The sequence below is a fragment of the Triticum dicoccoides genome, chromosome 4B, assembly GCF_002162155.2.
Source record: "Triticum dicoccoides isolate Atlit2015 ecotype Zavitan chromosome 4B, WEW_v2.0, whole genome shotgun sequence".
NCBI classification, from domain to species: Eukaryota; Viridiplantae; Streptophyta; class Magnoliopsida; order Poales; family Poaceae; genus Triticum; species Triticum dicoccoides.
The window spans coordinates 415,070,787-415,088,226 of record NC_041387.1 but is presented as its reverse complement, the minus strand read 5'-3'; positions in this window follow the sequence as shown (position 1 = coordinate 415,088,226).

The window sequence follows — 17,440 nt, the reverse complement described above, 5'->3', positions numbered from 1 at the left end:
TGAGGATTTGTTCGACTACGTCTGTTTGTCTTCTTCATGGACTCCTTCTTCTTCCTTGAGGGATCTCAGGCAAGATGACCACTACCCTCGATATCACTTCTATCTTTGCTATGCTGCGCTACCTATCACTTATTTACCATGCCTCCCAAGTTGCCATGTCAGCCTCTAACCTTTTCACCCTTCCTAGCAAACCATTGTTTGGCTATGTTACCGCTTTGCTCAGCCCCTCTTATAGCGTTGTTAGTTGCAGGTGAAGTTGAAGATTGCTCCATGATGGACAGGATTATGTTGGGATATCACAATATCTCTTATTTAATTAATGCATCTATATACTTGGTAAAGGGTGGAAGACTCGGCCTTATGCCTGGTGTTTTGTTCCACTCTTGCCTCCCTAGTTTCCGTCATACTGGTGTTATGTTCCTTGATTTTGCGTTCCTTACACGGTTGGGTGATTTAGGGGACCCCCTTGATAGTTCGCTTTGAATAAAACTCCTCCAGCAAGGCCCAACATTGGTTTTAACATTTGCCACCTAAGCCTTTTTCCCTTGGGTTCTGCAGACTCAAGGGTCATCTTTATTTTAACCCCCCCGGGCCAATTCTCCTCTGAATGTTGGTCCAAACTAGAGCCCTTTGTAGCGCCCCCTCAAGGAAACTTGAGGTCTGGTTTTAGTTGTACGGACTGCTCATCCGGTGTGCCCTGAGAACGAGATATGTGCAGCTCCTATCGGGATTTGTCGGCACAGTCGGGTGGTCTTGCTGGTCTTGTTTTACCATGTCGAAATGTCTTGTAAACCGGGATTCCGAGTCTGATCGGGTCTTCCTGGGAGAAGGAATATCCTTCGTTGACCGTGAGAGCTTGTGCTGAGCTAAGTTGGGACACCCCTGCAGGGTATAAACTTTCAAGAGCCGTGCCCGCGGTTATGTGACAGATGGGAATTTGTTAATGTCCGGTTGTAGAGAACTTGACACTTGACTTAAGTAAAACGCATCAACCGTGTGTGTAGCCGTGATGGTCTCTTCTCGGCGGAGTCCGGGAAGTGAACACGGTTTTGGGTTATGTTTGACGTAAGTAGGAGTTCAGGATCACTTCTTGATCATTGCTAGTTCAGACCGTTCCGTTTGCTCTCTTCTCGCTCTTATTTGCATATGTTAGCCACCATATTTGCTTAGTACTTGCTGCAACTCCACCTCTTTACCATTTCCTACCCATAAGCTTAAATAGTCTTGATGTCGCGGGTTTTGAGATTGCTGAGTCCTCGTGACTCACCAGATACTATCACAACAGTTGCAGGTGCCGATGATACCAGTGCAGATGATGCAACCGAGCTCAGATGGGAGCTCTACGAAGATCTTAGTTGTTGCTATGTTTTGTTTCTTGTTGATCAGTAGTGGAGCCCAGTTGGGACGATCGGGGATCTAGCAGTTGGGTTATCTTCTTTTCATTTGGCTTCGTCCGTAGATGGACTATGTGTGTACTCTGAATGATGTATGATTTATTATGTTCATTCTGTGAAGTGGCGATTGTAAGACAACTCTTTATCCCATTCTTGTTCATTACATGGGATTGTGTGAACATGACCCTTCTTGCGACAAAACCACCATGCGGTTATGCCTCTAAGTCGTGCTTCGACACGTGGGAGATATAGCCGCATCGTGGGTATTACAAGTTGGTAATCAGAGCCATCCTCGACTTAGGAGCCCCCTGCTTGATTGTTTGCTGGCGTTGTTGAGTCTAAAAAAATGTTTTGAGTCTTAGGATTATATATATCGGAGAGTAGGATTCTTTTTACTCCTCAGTCCCTTCGTCGCTCTGGTGAGGTCTCCTGACGTAGATGTTTTGACTTTCCTCTCCTCAAATTTCACTAAATTTTTTTTAGGATCACGCGGGTATCTTGGAATCGTTCCGATGGTTTTGTGATGAGAACATTGTTCTTGGTGCCTCCTGTCTTTTATGTGGTAGTGACCCGGGGAGTTGAGCTCCGAGGTGTTGTCATCATAATTTTATCGTTGCAGTTCTGGAATACCTGAGTTTTGTCGACATCGAAAATCTCTTTTATGCAGTTGTTGGTGAGATAACCTCGATGCCACCCAGTACTGGGGCGGGAGTTCGGGAGTATTGCCATAGCTCGTATAACAGATGCTTTTCGAAGGTTGAGGTACACGATTTCCGAAGGTTTCTTGGTTATGTGTTGACGGATGGATACAGCTTGGATGTAGGTATTGTTAGTTTGGGTGAGATATATTGCTTCCCCTGTATCCCCAACACTAGATTGCATAACCAGAAAGTTTCGGAAGTTTATAGGTGGGAATTCAAGTAGCTCCTAGAATATCTTTTCGACAGATGCATGATATTGGATTGGGTAAATCTCTGTTATATGTATTTGTTCCGGCTTATTCTGCAAGCCAAATCCTTTGTTTTGTTTTATTTGTGGTATTCGAGTTGCTTCGAAGTCAAGTGTTGATTCCACACCTTTCCTAAACGGTATTCTCATATTTCTATGGGAATACTAATCCTTCTTGATCATCGAGGTTGTCATGTTAATTCTTTTCCTACCGGCGTGCTTCTCTTCAAGTGGATCCGATCATTCTCCCCATCCGCAAGATCATTTCTAAGTTTTCTCAACGGTGTTTGTTTCATCCGTCCCAAGTTGCCTTTGTTTTCCCACCCTCCCACCCTTTTCTTTAAGGACTCATATATTTTAATCATGTATCCATTTTATTCATGTGAAGTCTCTTCATTCTTTTCAATCAATGTTCTTACCCGGTGATTATCATGACGATGGTCAGGAGTTTCAAGTTTATTATTCTTCGTTCATTTTTCTTCTCCGGTGGTTTCAATTCAAGTTGTCGGTGTTGATCATATTCTTTTTCTCATTTCAAGTGCTTTCTTATGTCGGTGCACCTCTTAATTTTTCACCTCTCTCTATTCTTATCCGGAGTGCTCAAGATATCTCAGAAGAATCAAGTTCCCATTCTTAATCCGTTCGAGTTACTTCAAGGTTTTTCTCTCATTCAAGCTATTTAATTCTACCGGTGCAATCTCTATTTCAAGCAATCCTTCAATGATGTTTCTTTTGAGTGGGCCCTAACCCACAGGTCTTTTCCCAGGATCTTACCTGACTCTTCTAATTATTCCGGAGTTATTCTTAAATTCTTTTCAAGTGTGACGTAAGAATGGATCCCATCAGTCACATGCCTTCTCCAAGATTGTTTTCAAATTCTTTTCATCGTTGGTTCAACATTTCTATTCTTCATCTTGCATCCGAAGTGCAATTCTTTCTACCTTATCTTTTCAGGTGGTGTTATATCATTCTTGACAATTTCCATTCATGTTTCGCGATTCACATGTTGTCAAAAATGAGGTATTTTAAATCTATTAATCTCTTCGTTGGAGTTATCTTGTGTCATATTTCACCTAAAGCCTTCCCTAATGAATGTTGCTATTGTGGTGTTTATCAATGATCCAAGTTATCTCTCTATCATCTTGGTGGAAGAAATTTTTCATCTCGTCGGTGTTATCAATTATATTACTTGTTTCTGTAGTGGCAGAATTTTGCCTCAATTTTGAGAAGTTTTCCATAAGCCCACTACAAGCTTACTCGTTTCGTTGTTGGTTTTCCATCAACTCCGTTATAACCTTCTTGGAAGGGTGCTTTCCATGTTCTTTTGTGGCAGAAGTTGGCATTTTCTACTCCATTCTGTTATTCCAATGATCTATCTTCTATTCTTTCTTCCGGAGACATTGTGATGTTGCTCTCTTCTCGTATTTAGGATCATGTTCTTTTCGTGCATATCCATTTAACCGAAGTGTTGTGTCACCTCTTAAAGTTCTTTTCATCTTATCAAGTCTTGCATCTCTTTTCAACCGAAGTGTTGTCCGAATTTGATCTTCCTTGTTCCTTGTTTATCTTGTTTCAACCTGAGTGGTTTCAATTCCTTCTTGTCCATTGTACTCGTCATTCATAGCTTTGGAACCTCCAAGGTTCACATGGTGTTCCTTGTTTCTATTTTCTACCGTAGTGCTCTCAATTGTGTTCAACTATGTTGTGTTCTTTATTTCAACTTTTCAACCTCTCAAGGTTCTTTGGTTTCACTCTTTTGTCAAAGAAGCAACTTAGTTTTACCTCTTCTCTTCCTCTTCCGTTTCTCTCCGGTGCCATCCTAGATCTCGGGACGAGATCCTCTTGTAGTGGTGGAGTGTTGTAACACCCCGAGACCGACGCTCCAGAAGACTTCCAGCTATTCCGAGTTTCGCCGTGTGTTTCTTTTGTGCTTGCTCTTTTATTTTTGCATTGCATCATGTCATCATGCCATCATGTCATTTAGTTTTTAAAACTCAACTAAATAAATTGTATGGATCTTCGATCCATTTAAATCGAGGGAAGGGTGAGTTCTCTTCATAACATATCCTCCCAATATTAGGGAGCTATTATAAAATATTCCATTGATGTGGAATTACCTTTGACACACTTGCAAATAAGTCCCAATGCCTTTGTTATCTCAATTCTTGGTCTCCAACTTTGCTCATAATTTCTTTCATCATTTTCCGGAGCTCCACCAAAAATCCGAACATTTTTGGACCTTCCTTTTATCAAGTCCTAGTTCAAACCAATTTGAATTAAATTCAAATGAGTTTGAATTTAAATCTCTCAACCATGGCCTTTCTATTTTTCTTGGAACAAGCGCATTTATGCGAGTCCGGGAAAATTATCCCCATGTCCAAATTCTTATCCACTCATTTATTTTCTCTCCCTTTCTTTCTTTGCTTTTCTGTTTTTTGGAAGAGATCTGAAGAAGAGAGAGGGAGAAGAGAGCCCAGCAGCCTAGACCAGACCGGCCCATTTGCCCCTGGAGGCCCAGCCGCGCCCTCTTAACCCTAGCCTCCTGTCAATCCCCTCGCTCTCTCCCTCGATGCCCCATCCAGCACCACCAGGAACCGTCACTCGCTAGCCCTCTTCCTCCGCTCGATCTCCTCACCCTCTCGATCCCCTCGCGCCTCCACGCTATCTTCCGCGCCTCCTCGCCAAATCCCTATTGCCCGAGCTCCCGAGGAGAGAAGCTCCTCGAGCTCCCGCAAGCCTGCGACCTCCGCTGCCCAGCAGGCCAACCGCACTGCGCCGGCCTCTCCTTCCTTGCGCTGCACCACTAGACCTCCGCCGAACCTGTCCTGCACCTCCGCCATTCGCCTCCTGCAGCCCGAGCGCCACCGCCAGAGTTTCTCAAGAAGCCGCGCCCCCGCCTCTGGGCACGACTCCGGCGAGATTCGGGCAGCCCTGCGCCACGTCCGCATCATGCACCGCTGGCAGCCATCCCCGTCGACAAGCCCCGCTTCTCCTACCTCGCACTCGTCCCAGCTGTGTTGTCTACGCCCTCTGCTTTGACCCCGCCACACTGCGCCCCCAGCCCCCCGTCGCTCCCTCCTCATCGTCCCTGCCGTCTTCGGTGCCGCGCTGGCGAGCGCCATCACCAGGAGCTGAGCTCCATCCAGCTCGGCGCCACTACAAGTTCAAGGGCGCATCTGTTCACCTAGGTTGTTCGTCCTCTGCTCACAGCTCCATCCATGGCGGCCTCTGTTCGTTGACCACCGAGACCTGAGGCCCTTTTGTGTTGCTTTGCTTTGGATGCACCAAGATCCTCTCCGACAAACGCACGACTACATGGTGATACGTCAAGTACCTCTGCTGCCGTCTCCGAAATCGCCAAGTACCACGACACCCACGTTCGCCTGCAGGATGCGTACCACTACGCCGAAGACCTTGGACACACCAAGTTCCACTATGATTGCCGTGTACATCTACCGTTGCCCGAAGACCCGTGTACCACGAGCGCCAAGTTCGACTACCGCACGGTTACGCCAAGTTCATCTACGGAACGTGTACAACTACTTCCACTACCGTTGCCGTGAACATGTACTTCCACTACATCGCGAGAACGTCTACTTCCCTCTACGAACTTGATCCACCCCGAATATGCACGCTTCGAAGGTATAACCCCGAGACGACCGCCCGTGAACGAATGCTTGTGTGTTGTATGAGATGCTCATGTTTGCACCGTGTCCGAGAGAGGTTTTCGCACATTCCTCGTTTGCCATGCCGCCGTCCCGTGGAAACCCGGAATCCGGGAGCACCCCACCATCCTTGCATGACATGTTCACGCCCACTTCTTTTGCACCAGTATCTCCATGAGCTACCGGAAATGATATGTTGTTGTGACATCATTTTAGGATTCATTGCCGTGGTACCCTTTTCCTTCCGCCATGGCGACAAATGCCTTGTATCATGCTCATGTTAACGTTTTCATAAAATTGCATAAACTTGCATATGTCATCCGCATCATGATAACAACATTTAAAATGTTTAAAAATTATGTTTGCATTAAATTGCTAAATGTCATGTGGGGATTTACAGGAATTGTTGTTTGTTGTTCCGGCCTCACTTAAACTTGCCTAGATAGGTAGTTTAATTATGCTTCACCTCTTGCCATGTTTAACAACATTTAATATTGTTTGGTAGCTTAAACGAGATTAAACTAAATATGTCAATGTGGTGTTTTGTCAATATGCAACAAGTTGCATATTGAGCTCCACTTAACTTGTAGTATAGTTTGTTGCACTTTGCCCTGCCATGCATCATTAAGCTGGTCATGCATTATACTTGATTGTGCATCATGCCTTGTTTATGTGATGTTTGTTTACCATGTTGTTTGCTTCTTTCTGGTTTGCTTCTCTCGGTAGCTTCGTTTTCGTTCCGGAGTTGTGAGGATTTGTTCGACTACGTCTGTTTGTCTTCTTCATGGACTCCTTCTTCCTTGCGGGATCTCAGGCAAGATGACCATTACCCTCGATATCACTTCTATATTTGCTTGCTAGTTGCTCCGTTCTATCGCTATGCTGTGCTACCTATCACTTGTTTACCATGCCTCCCAAGTTGCCATGTCAGCCTCTAACCTTTTCACCCTTCCTAGCAAACCATTGTTTGGCTATGTTACCGCTTTGCTCAGCCCCTCTTATAGCGTTGTTAGTTGCAGGTGAAGTTGAAGATTGCTCCATGATGGACATGATTATGTTGGGATATCACAATATCTCTTATTTAATTAATGCATCTATATACTTGGTAAAGGGTGGAAGACTCGGCCTAATGCCTGGTGTTTTGTTCCACTCTTGCCTCCCTAGTTTCCGTCATACTGGTGTTATGTTCCTTGATTTTGCGTTCCTTACACGGTTGGGTGATTTAGGGGACCCCCTTGACAGTTCGCTTTGAATAAAACTCCTCCAGCAAGGCCCAACATTGGTTTTAACATTTGCCACCTTAGCCTTTTTCCCTTGGGTTCTGCAGACTCAAGGGTCATCTTTATTTTAACCCCCCCGGGCCAATGCTCCTCTGAGTGTTGGTCCAAACTAGAGCCCTTTGTAGCGCCCCCTCAAGGAAACTTGAGGTCTGGTTTTAGTTGTACGGACTGCTCATCCGGTGTGCCCTGAGAACGAGATATGTGCAGCTCCTATCGGGATTTGTTGGCACAGTCGGGTGGTCTTGTTGGTCTTGTTTTACCATTGTCGAAATGTCTTGTAAACCGGGATTCCGAGTCTGATCGGGTCTTCCTGGGAGAAGGAATATCCTTCGTTGACCATGAGAGCTTGTGATGAGCTAAGTTGGGACACCCCTACAGGGTATAAACTTTCGAGAGCCGTGCCCGCGGTTATGTGGCAAATGGGAATTTGTTAATGTCCGGTTGTAGAGAACTTGACACTTGACTTAAGTAAAACGCATCAACCATGTGTGTAGCCGTGATGGTCTCTTCTTTTTTTTTGAACCGGGCATTACCCCTTTCCATTACTTATCATAACAGAAATAACAGCAGTTTAACATGCCCAACAGGAGACACAGAAAGGGGAAGTGGGTTCAAAGCATCGCTGGGAAACCCACGGTGAGCACCCGTCGTCGAGCAGCTCACTATGGGGCGAAAACCCAGCGACACCTGAAATGACTCGAGAAAGACTCTAAGAAGTATCAGCCCTCGATACAAGCCTGTTTCTGATAGGCCACGTCAAAAAGCTCACGCAGGAGCAAAAGACTAACCAACAACTCAACCAGTTTGACACATATCCAAAATCTCTACACATCCAGAGAGAGGCCACCAGGGGAGGGCGTCGGCTGAGCACGAACACGAAGGCGGAGGAGATCTGCCCCAGCTTCAACAGCCACTCGTCGCATCTCCAGGCGCAGCACAGATTCTCATCATGTTCGAAGCATTCATCCTTAGCATCTTTGCCCCGCGCTCCATAGCCTCCCGATCTTCAGCAGACAACAAACCTGCCCAATAAGAGATGTAACCAGAAGCAGAGTATACCACATCAAAAGGGATCTTAGTTCTTTGAACTCAAAGATTTTTTTGTTACGACAATTCCACATAGCCCAGCACAGAGCGGCCAAGCCAAAGGTGTAAAATTTTTCCCCATCAGGAAGGTAATAGCAGCACCAGGCAAAGTACTGCCACAGATCATTAGGGCAGCGATCAGTGCCAAAAACACACCCAACTGTCCTCCACATGACTCTAGCAACTGGACAGGTAAAGAAAAGGTGATTAGATGTTTCTCTCTTATTGCAGAAAGCACATATCGGCCTACCCAGCCACCCACGCCTGCTCATGACATCTCTGGTCAGGACCGAATCCTGAAACAGTTGCCACAGAAAGATCTGAATCCTTAAAGGGATTTTCGCTCTCCAAATCCATCTAAAGTTGCACCCAGCGATGTTCCTCTCCAAATGCTTGTACACCGATTTAGTAGTGAAGTATTTCTTTCCCCCTAAGGACCAGACAACCTGATTAGGATCATTAGAAAGTGGCAGCGCCCTCACCTAGGCCTGCACTTTATTCCATTGAGCAAAAAGCTCAGATTCAGTCTTCTTCTAAAGAAGTTCACCTCCACGTTCTCCCTGAACTTAGCAATAGTGATCTCCTGATCATTACACACATTAAACAGCGTAGGGAATTGAGTACACATCGGCTTTTTCTCATCGCAAGGGTCCATCCATAATCTGGCAAGATTGCCAGATTTCAGCACAATTTTCCTCCCAGCCATATAATGCTCCTTAACTTTCATGATGGCTTTCCAGATAGGAGAGTCTCCAAACCTACTTTTCACAGTTGCCACCGTATCTTTTTTGAAGTATTTTGCCCGAATCACCTCCTGCCAGAGCCCTTGCTGGGTCTCCAGCTTCCACCACCACTTGGTGAGCAAGCTAATGTTCTGTTTGTGCAGGTCTTTAACCCCTAGGCCCCCTTTCTCTTTCGAGCGACAAATTCTGGGCCACTTCACCAAATGGTAGCGTTTACGCCCCTCATGTTCTTGCCAAAAGAACCGCTTACGGTGTTTATCCAGCTTGCCAATAACCCCCTTTGGAATTAGGAACATTGACATATAATAGTACACAATACTGGTCAGGGATGAATTAATGAGGATAAGACGCCCCCCCCGAGGATGCAGCATTACCAATCCACGACTCACAACATTTGAGGAATCTCTCATCCATAAAGTCCCAATCTAGGGCGCGTAGGTTCGAGAAGCTAACCGGCACCCCAAGGTACTTCATCGGGAAGTGGCCGATACTACAATTGAACAGATCTGCATAAAAGGATATAATCTCATTGCCTCCCCCCACACACAAGATCTCACTTTTCATGAAGTTTATCTTGAGGCCTGACATAAGCTCAAAAAAATACATCAGTAGTTTCAGGTTAATGGCTGCCTCTCTGTCATGTTCAAAACAAATCACCGTATCGTCTGCATATTGTAGGATTGCCACACCCCCCTCAATTAAATCCGGTGCCAGGCCAGTCAATAACTTTTCTTTCTGCGCATTGGTCACCATCTTAGACAGGGTTTCTACCGCAAGATTAAATAAAAAAGGAGAGTGTGGGTCGCCTTGACGAACCCCTTTGTGGCTCTGAAAGTAGGGTCCCATTTCATTATTCAGCTTTATACTCAGCGTGCCATTGTGCAAAATTTTCTCCACCCAACCGCACCAGGTGGGGCAAAAACCCCTGTTTTTGTGGCACTCGAGGAGGAAGTCCCAGTTTATCTTATCGTAGGCTTTTTCAAAGTCCAGCTTAAGCACTATTCCCACTTTTTTCTTAAGATGAGTATGGTGCAAAACTTCATGGAGGGTCAGGATTCCATCCATTAAATTTCTGCGTTTGATAAAGGCATTTTGGTGCTTGCTAATCAACTTGTTAGCAAATAACGCTACTCTGTTGTCCAACACCTTTGTGATTAACTTGTATGGGCATCTGAGCAAGCAAATGGGATGATACTGCTGAATCTTTCTTGCCCCACTCATTTTAGGTATTAGTGTGATAATACCATAGTTAAGACACGCCACATCTAGCCTGTTCTCATAGAATGCCTCAAAGAGCTGCATAATATCCATCTTAACAAAGTCCCAGCAGTGTTTATAGAATTCAGCAGGGATATTATCTGGGCCTGGGGCTCTATTACTTTCCATACTAAACAAGGCTGCTTTCACTTCTTCCTCAGTAAATCTTGCCGTGAGGATATCATTGTCTTCTTCTGTGAGTTTTTCACTACTAGACCAAGTCTCAGGTGATAGATGGAACAGATTCCCCCTTGCTGGGCCAAAGAGGGATTTATAAAAGGTTGTGGCATGATCTAGCAGGTTTTTGGTCCCCTCAATAATATTCTCCCCATCCTCCAAAGTTTGGATGGTGTTCTTTCTTTTTCTGCCATTAGCAATACGATGAAAATAGGCAGTGTTCTGATCCCCTTTCAGGAGCCATCTCTCATTTGAGTGTTGTAACCAAAACAACTCCTCATCAGCAAGAATTTCATAAAGTTCAGCATATAGGATACTGCGTCTCTCATAGGTATCTGGATCCAAAGGACCATTTTCCTCTTCTTTCTCCATCTCCTCCAGTTCCTGTTTAATCCGCTTTTTCCTCTTCCTTGCATGTCCAAATGCATGAGACCCCCAGCCTTTAAAACATTTCTTAATGTGTTTCATCTTGATGTTCAGAACATCAATAGGGTCTACAGAGTAAACAGGTTTCTCCCAAATCTCTTTGGCTTTATGATAAAATTCCTCATTTTTTAACCAGCTCAGTTCAAATCTGAACTCCCTTCCTTGGAGTTCGGAGTCCGGGAAGTCCGGGAAGTGAACACGGTTTTGGGTTATGTTTGACGTAAGTAGGAGTTCAGGATCACTTCTTGATCATTGCTAGTTCACGACCGTTCCATTTGCTCTCTTCTCGCTCTTATTTGCGTATGTTAGCCACCATATTTGGTTAGTACTTGCTGCAACTCCACCTCTTTACCACTTCCTACCCATAAGCTTAAATAGTCTTGATCTCGTGGGTTTTGAGATTGCTGAGTCCTCGTGACTCACCAGATACTATCACAACAGTTGCAGGTGCCGATGATACCAGTGCAGATGATGCAACCGAGCTCAGATGGGAGCTCTACGAAGATCTTAGTTGTTGCTATGTTTTGTTTCTTGTTGATCAGTAGTGGAGCCCAGTTGGGATGATCGGGGATCTAGCAGTTGGGTTATCTTCTTTTCATTTGGCTTCGTCCGTAGACGGACTATGTGTGTACTATGAATGATGTATGATTTATTATGTTCATTGTGTGAAGTGGCGATTGTAAGCCAACTCTTTATCCCATTCTTGTTCATTACATGGGATTATGTGAAGATGACCCTTCTTGCGACAAAACCACCATGCGGTTATGCCTCTAAGTCGTGCTTCGACACGTGGGAGATATAGCCGCATCGTGGGTGTTACATTGATCCACCGTCTGCCGTGCTTCCGCAGCGTATCAAAGGTTTTTCTTTTGAGTCCCCAGAGCACTTCAACATTCGCCCTCTCAGCTTGTCCATTGCTTCTGGGATGAGCGACAAAGGCAAATGAAACTTAGCTTTTGAGGGTGCGAACATATTGCATGAAGGCATGACTCGTGAACTTGGTGCCGTTGTCGGTGATGATCCTTGCCGAAACTCCAAAACGACACACCAGTTCTTTCAAGAACTTGATAGCTCATTGAACAATCACCTTTCTCACGGGAGTCACTTCCGGCCACTTTGTAAACTTGTCGATAGCAGTAAACAAGAATTCAAAGCCCCCAATTGCTCGGGGGTAAGGGCCGAGGATATCAAGCCCCCATACTGAAAATGTCCATGATAAAGGGGTTGTCTGAAGAGCTTGGGTAGGCAGGTGGATATTCTTGGAATGGAATTGGTAGGCTTCACATTTCGTGACTAGCTCGGATGCATCTTGGAGGGCTGTGGGCCAACATAATCCTTGATGGATGCTTTCCCAACTAATGCCCTTGATCCAATGTGGGAGCCGCACATGCCTCTGTGTATCTCAGCCAGCAGTTCCTTTCCTTCTTCCCGGCAGATGCACTTCAATTTCATACCATTGGGACTCCTTCTGTACAGAGTGTCATCGACAAACTGATACATACTGGCCCCCAGGGCTACTCTTTCATCCTCATCTTGGTCATTGGGGGGTTCTCCGGTTTGGAGAAAGTGGACTATGTGCCTTGCCCAGGTTGGAGTCTGAGGCTCGGCAACGAGGACTAGCAGCACCTCCTCAACCGCGGGGGCACACTCCTCGTCTGCAGGGACCGGGAGAGGCTTACCAGAGTCCATCCGTCTCCTCTTCCGGGCCATTGTTGCTGGGGTTACGGAGGACTGAGTAATATGTAGAACAAAAGTTCCTGGTTCCACAGGAAGCTTTTGCGCAGCACACTTTGACAGATGATCAGTTATGCTGTTTTCTGCACGGGGTACGTGCTCTATTTGTAATCCATCAAAGCACTCGTCCAATCTTCTCACTTCCTCAACTTATGCCTCCATTAATGGACTTTGATAATCCTTGTTGACTTGTCTCACCACAAGCGGTGAACCTCCTTGAATAATCAGCTTCTTAATTCCCAAATCTGTGGCAGTCCTGAGCCTGGCAAGGAGCCCTTCATACTCTGCTGTATTGTTGGTTGTCACTTCCCGGGCAAAATGCATTTGGACGACGTACTACAAGTGCTCCCCTAAGGGTGCGACAAGAAGCACGCCAACCCCTGCACCTTGCAAGGAAAAGGCACCATCAAAATACATGATCCATTCCTGGGGCGCCTCCTTGGCGGGGATAACTGTCTCTGTCACTTCCTCATCAGGGGTCGGCGTCCATTCTGCAATAAACTCTACCAATACCCTGCTCTGAATCGTTGATGTGCTCTCAAACTTCAGACCTAAACTGGACAACTCCAAAGCCCACTCCACTATTCTATAAGTAGCCTTAGGGTTTCGGAGTACTCTTTGCAACATGAAGCGACTGAAAACCATAATCTCATGGGCTTCGAAGTAGTGGCGCAGTTTCCTTGAGGCCATGATGAGGCCAAAGATCAACTTTTGCACACCAGAGTACCTCGATTGAGCCCCCTGTAACAGAGAACTAACAAAGTACACTGGGCACTGCACCACTTTCTTCCTTGTCGTGTCCCAAGGGTTCTCATCACTGCCATGCTCACTTTTGTCCTAATCTTTACCTGACTCTGTTAGACCTTGCTCATTTTCTGCCTCGTCCACTTCCCGCTGCGCCACCAAGGCCGCACTAACCACTTGGTTGGTTGCCTCTAAGTACAACAACAACGGCTCCTATCGTTTGGGGCGACCAAGGTAGGCACAGAAGATAAGTAGGCCTTCAACTCTTGCAGGGCTGCATCTGGTTCTAGGGTCCACTTCATGGTCCTTGCCTTCTCCAAGATTTTGAAGAATGACAGGGCGCGCTCGGCAGACTTGGAGATGAATATGCTTAGCACGACAATGCATCCCGTCAGGTGCCTCACATCCCTAACTGTCCTTGGCGCTTGGATCTGCTCAATGGCTTTGATCTTGTCGGGATTAGCTTCGATTCCCCGTGGGACACAAAGAACCCAAGTAGCTTGCTGGAGGGAACACCAAACACACACTTCTCTGGGTTGAGGTTGAAGTTGATCTTGTGCAGATTTGCAAATGTCTCCTTCAGATCCTACATAAGAGTTGCCTTGTCCTTGGTTTTGACCACAATGTCATCCATATAAGCTTCAATTTTTTGTGCAGCTGTGGCTCAAACCCAATCTGGATTGCCCTTGCAAAAGTAGACCCGACACTCTTTAATTTGAATGGCATGCGGATAAAGCAGTACCTACCACATGGGGTGATGAACGAGGTCTTCTCTTTGTCTTCTTGGACATGAAGATATGGTGATATCCAGAATAGGCATCCAGGAAGGAAAGCAAATCGCAACCTGAAGTGGAATCCACAATCTGATCGACGCGTGTCAAGGGAAATGGGTCCTTCGGGCAAGCATTGTTGAGATCTTTGAAATCTATGCAAAGCCTCCATTTCTCGTCTGCCTTCCGAACTACCACTGGGTTTCCTAGCCAAGTGGGATGTAGCACTCCTCTGACCAAACCAGCTGCCCCAAGCTTCTTGATCTCTTCTGCAATAAACTGCTACCTCTCCAAGGCCTGCTTCCGGACTCTCTGCTTGACAGGTCTGGCGTGTGGGCAGACAGCAAGGTGGTCCTCAATTACCTCCCTCGGAACACCAAGGATATCAGATATTCGCCCGCAGGAAGGCAACAAGCACGCTTTCCTATTTTTCATCGAGGGTGGCGCTGATGGTGAAGGTACCATCAATGCCGGCCAGCCCTGCCGGGACCTTCTTCACTTGTGGAGCAGAAACCTTGGTCCTTTTGCTATTGGAACTCTCTGTAAAATCATCAACAGGCGTAGCGCACTCCGAAGAGGTACGCTTCCCGGATTCTTTGCTAGCGTCCCTGCTGCCCTTCTTCTTTCCTCTGCTTTCTTTGACAGGAACTGTTGCTGCCATTGCTTGTGCCGTGACCGCGTCCCGGTACATCTTGTCCATGCAAATGATTGCGTCCTTCTCATCCGATGGGATGGAGATGATTCCAAGTGGCCTAGGCATCTTCAAGGTATTGTAGGCATAGTGGGATGCCTCCGTGAACTTGGCCAGGGCTGGTTGTCCAAGGATCCCATTGTACAACAAGGGGAGGTCGACCTCATCAAACACAATCTTTTCCGTCCGATAGTTCAATTCTCCTCCAAATGTCACAAGCAACATGATCTTTCCCTTAGGATGACTCATGTGGGGATTAACCTCTTGAAACGTGCCGGTGACCTCTAGCTCCTCTTCTGCTATCTGAAGTCTGCTGATAACCTTTGGGGAAATTAGGTTCAACCCGGCCCCGTCGTCCACCAATATCTTAGTGACCTTGAGGTTGCAATTGTCGGGGAGACCAACAATGGCAAGCATCCTACCATAGTGGTACGGTCAGGATGATCCTCTTTGTCAAAGATGATGGGCGTGCGTGACCATTTGAGCGGTTTCCGAGCCTCTGGTGCTGGTTCCACGACATTGACCTCACGTGCCCACCGCTTGAGTTGGTGGTGAGAGGAGTGTAGGGATGCACCCCCATCAATGCACAGGGCATCAGTGGCCTTCTAAAACTCTTGCTCACTGGTTTCATCTTCATCCCCTCCATCACTCTCATCATCACAAGCTTCCTTCTCTTGACCCCTGGCGGATTTTCCTTTGTTCCAAAAGGGTTTGCCGGGGCGATTTACCTCACCGCCCCGGCCCTTGCTGCCAGCGGCATTCTAACCTTTTCTTGACAAGCTGCCCAACCTGATAACACTCTTGAAGGTCGTGAACCTTGGTCCGATGGATCTTGCAATACGACCCATTGCCCGTCCTGGCCTTTTTGGCAGCCGCAGCTTCCCGACAATCAGCACACACGACAGCCTCCTTACCGGGGACTTCAGCCTTGGCGGTCCTGCCAGTACTAGGCGTGTCCAATCCTTCTACAGTCATCACTGCCTTATCCTTGGGCCGCTTACTGCACTTCTTGTTCTTCTTCTAACTGGTGGATTCATCATCGTCTTCTAATTCAATATTGATGCAATCCTCCTCTCTGGGTTACTTCCTTCCTTCCTACATCCGAGCACACTTATCCACTAGGGTGTAAAGCTCCTTCACGGTCTTGGGCAACCGCACATTCATCTTGGAACGAATCTTGCGGTTGTGCACATTGGACTGAAAGGCAACTATCACTGCTGCCGGATGGAAGTTTGGGATGTTCCTTGTTGACTCCGCTGAACCTCTGCAAATACTTCCATAGTGTTTCTCCTTCTTTCTACTAGAGAAGGTACAAATTGCTGGGTCGGCCTGCTTCTTGATGGCCGCCAGTGAAGGCGCCAATTGAACTCATAACAAAGGTTGGCCCAAGAAGAAATGGAGTTCTTCGGCAGATGCATCAACCAAGACCTCACATTGGATTTGAGAGCCAAAGGAAAGTAGTTGGCGAATACCTTCTCATCTCTCCCCCGGCAGTTTGGATGGCAATGGTGTAGATGCTCAGGAACTCTGCTGGGTTGAGTCTCCCATCATACTTCTCGGGTATCTCTGGCTTGAACGTGCGGACGGACGACCAACGGACATGACGCAGCTCACAAGTAAAGCCAGGGCATCCAACCTCGAAAGGTAGGCACCCGTCAATATCGGGCGTAGGATTGTCATCGTCAGGGCCGCTGCACCCATCGGTCCTGTGGTGGTTGCTATGGCGTTGCACAATGGCAACGCGCGTGTCTTCCCGCCGCCGGCTTGCCGGCAATCTGGGCGCTCTTGAGGGTCAGAAGAGGCCATCGAGACATCACCAGGTTCTTGATGTTGTCGAGCTCGCGCTGGTTACTGTGGAAGGGACTGCACCATGGGGGTGGCCCCTTCCGTATGACCTACAACACAAGCCGTTGTTGTCGCTTGGGGAGGCCGTGGCGGGCCAGCTTGCTGTGAGCCCCCAGCCTCGGCAAAAACGAGCAGGCTCTGGATGGTGGCATGCCACTCGTCCATATGCTCAGCTACGGGCGGGAACCTGAGTAGCATCTCAGCCTGCGCCATGGCCTCCCTAGCCGTGCTAGGCATGGGAGATGACGACGTGGATCGCACCGTCGCTCGGCTTCTGATGGTGCTAGTAGCGACAGTGCTGCGCCCCCGCTGTTGCGGAGGGGCCACCTGGATGGCATGGTGGCTCCGTTGGGCGCAGCGGCTTGGTCGACTTGCCCAGGGAAAAGCGCATGCACAGCAGTCGCTTCCGTGGTAGGGGCAGCCGAAGGGCAGCGGTTCACCCCAGATCGAGTGCCGTCACTTCGGTTGTGCCCGTCGGCGAGAGGAGGAGGGGTGAATAGAGTAGCCCCTTCACCCATACCTTGCGGAGCGTGGTCGTCCGGGGGTTGCTGATGTCGCTCTCCTTTGATGCCTCCCGCTTCTTCTTCGGCCGCGGGGGAAATGGTGACGGTGCCACCTGCTCTAACCATATTCCCAGTGGCGTCCATATCCTCGCGTGCCTTCACGCCTCTCATAGTGTT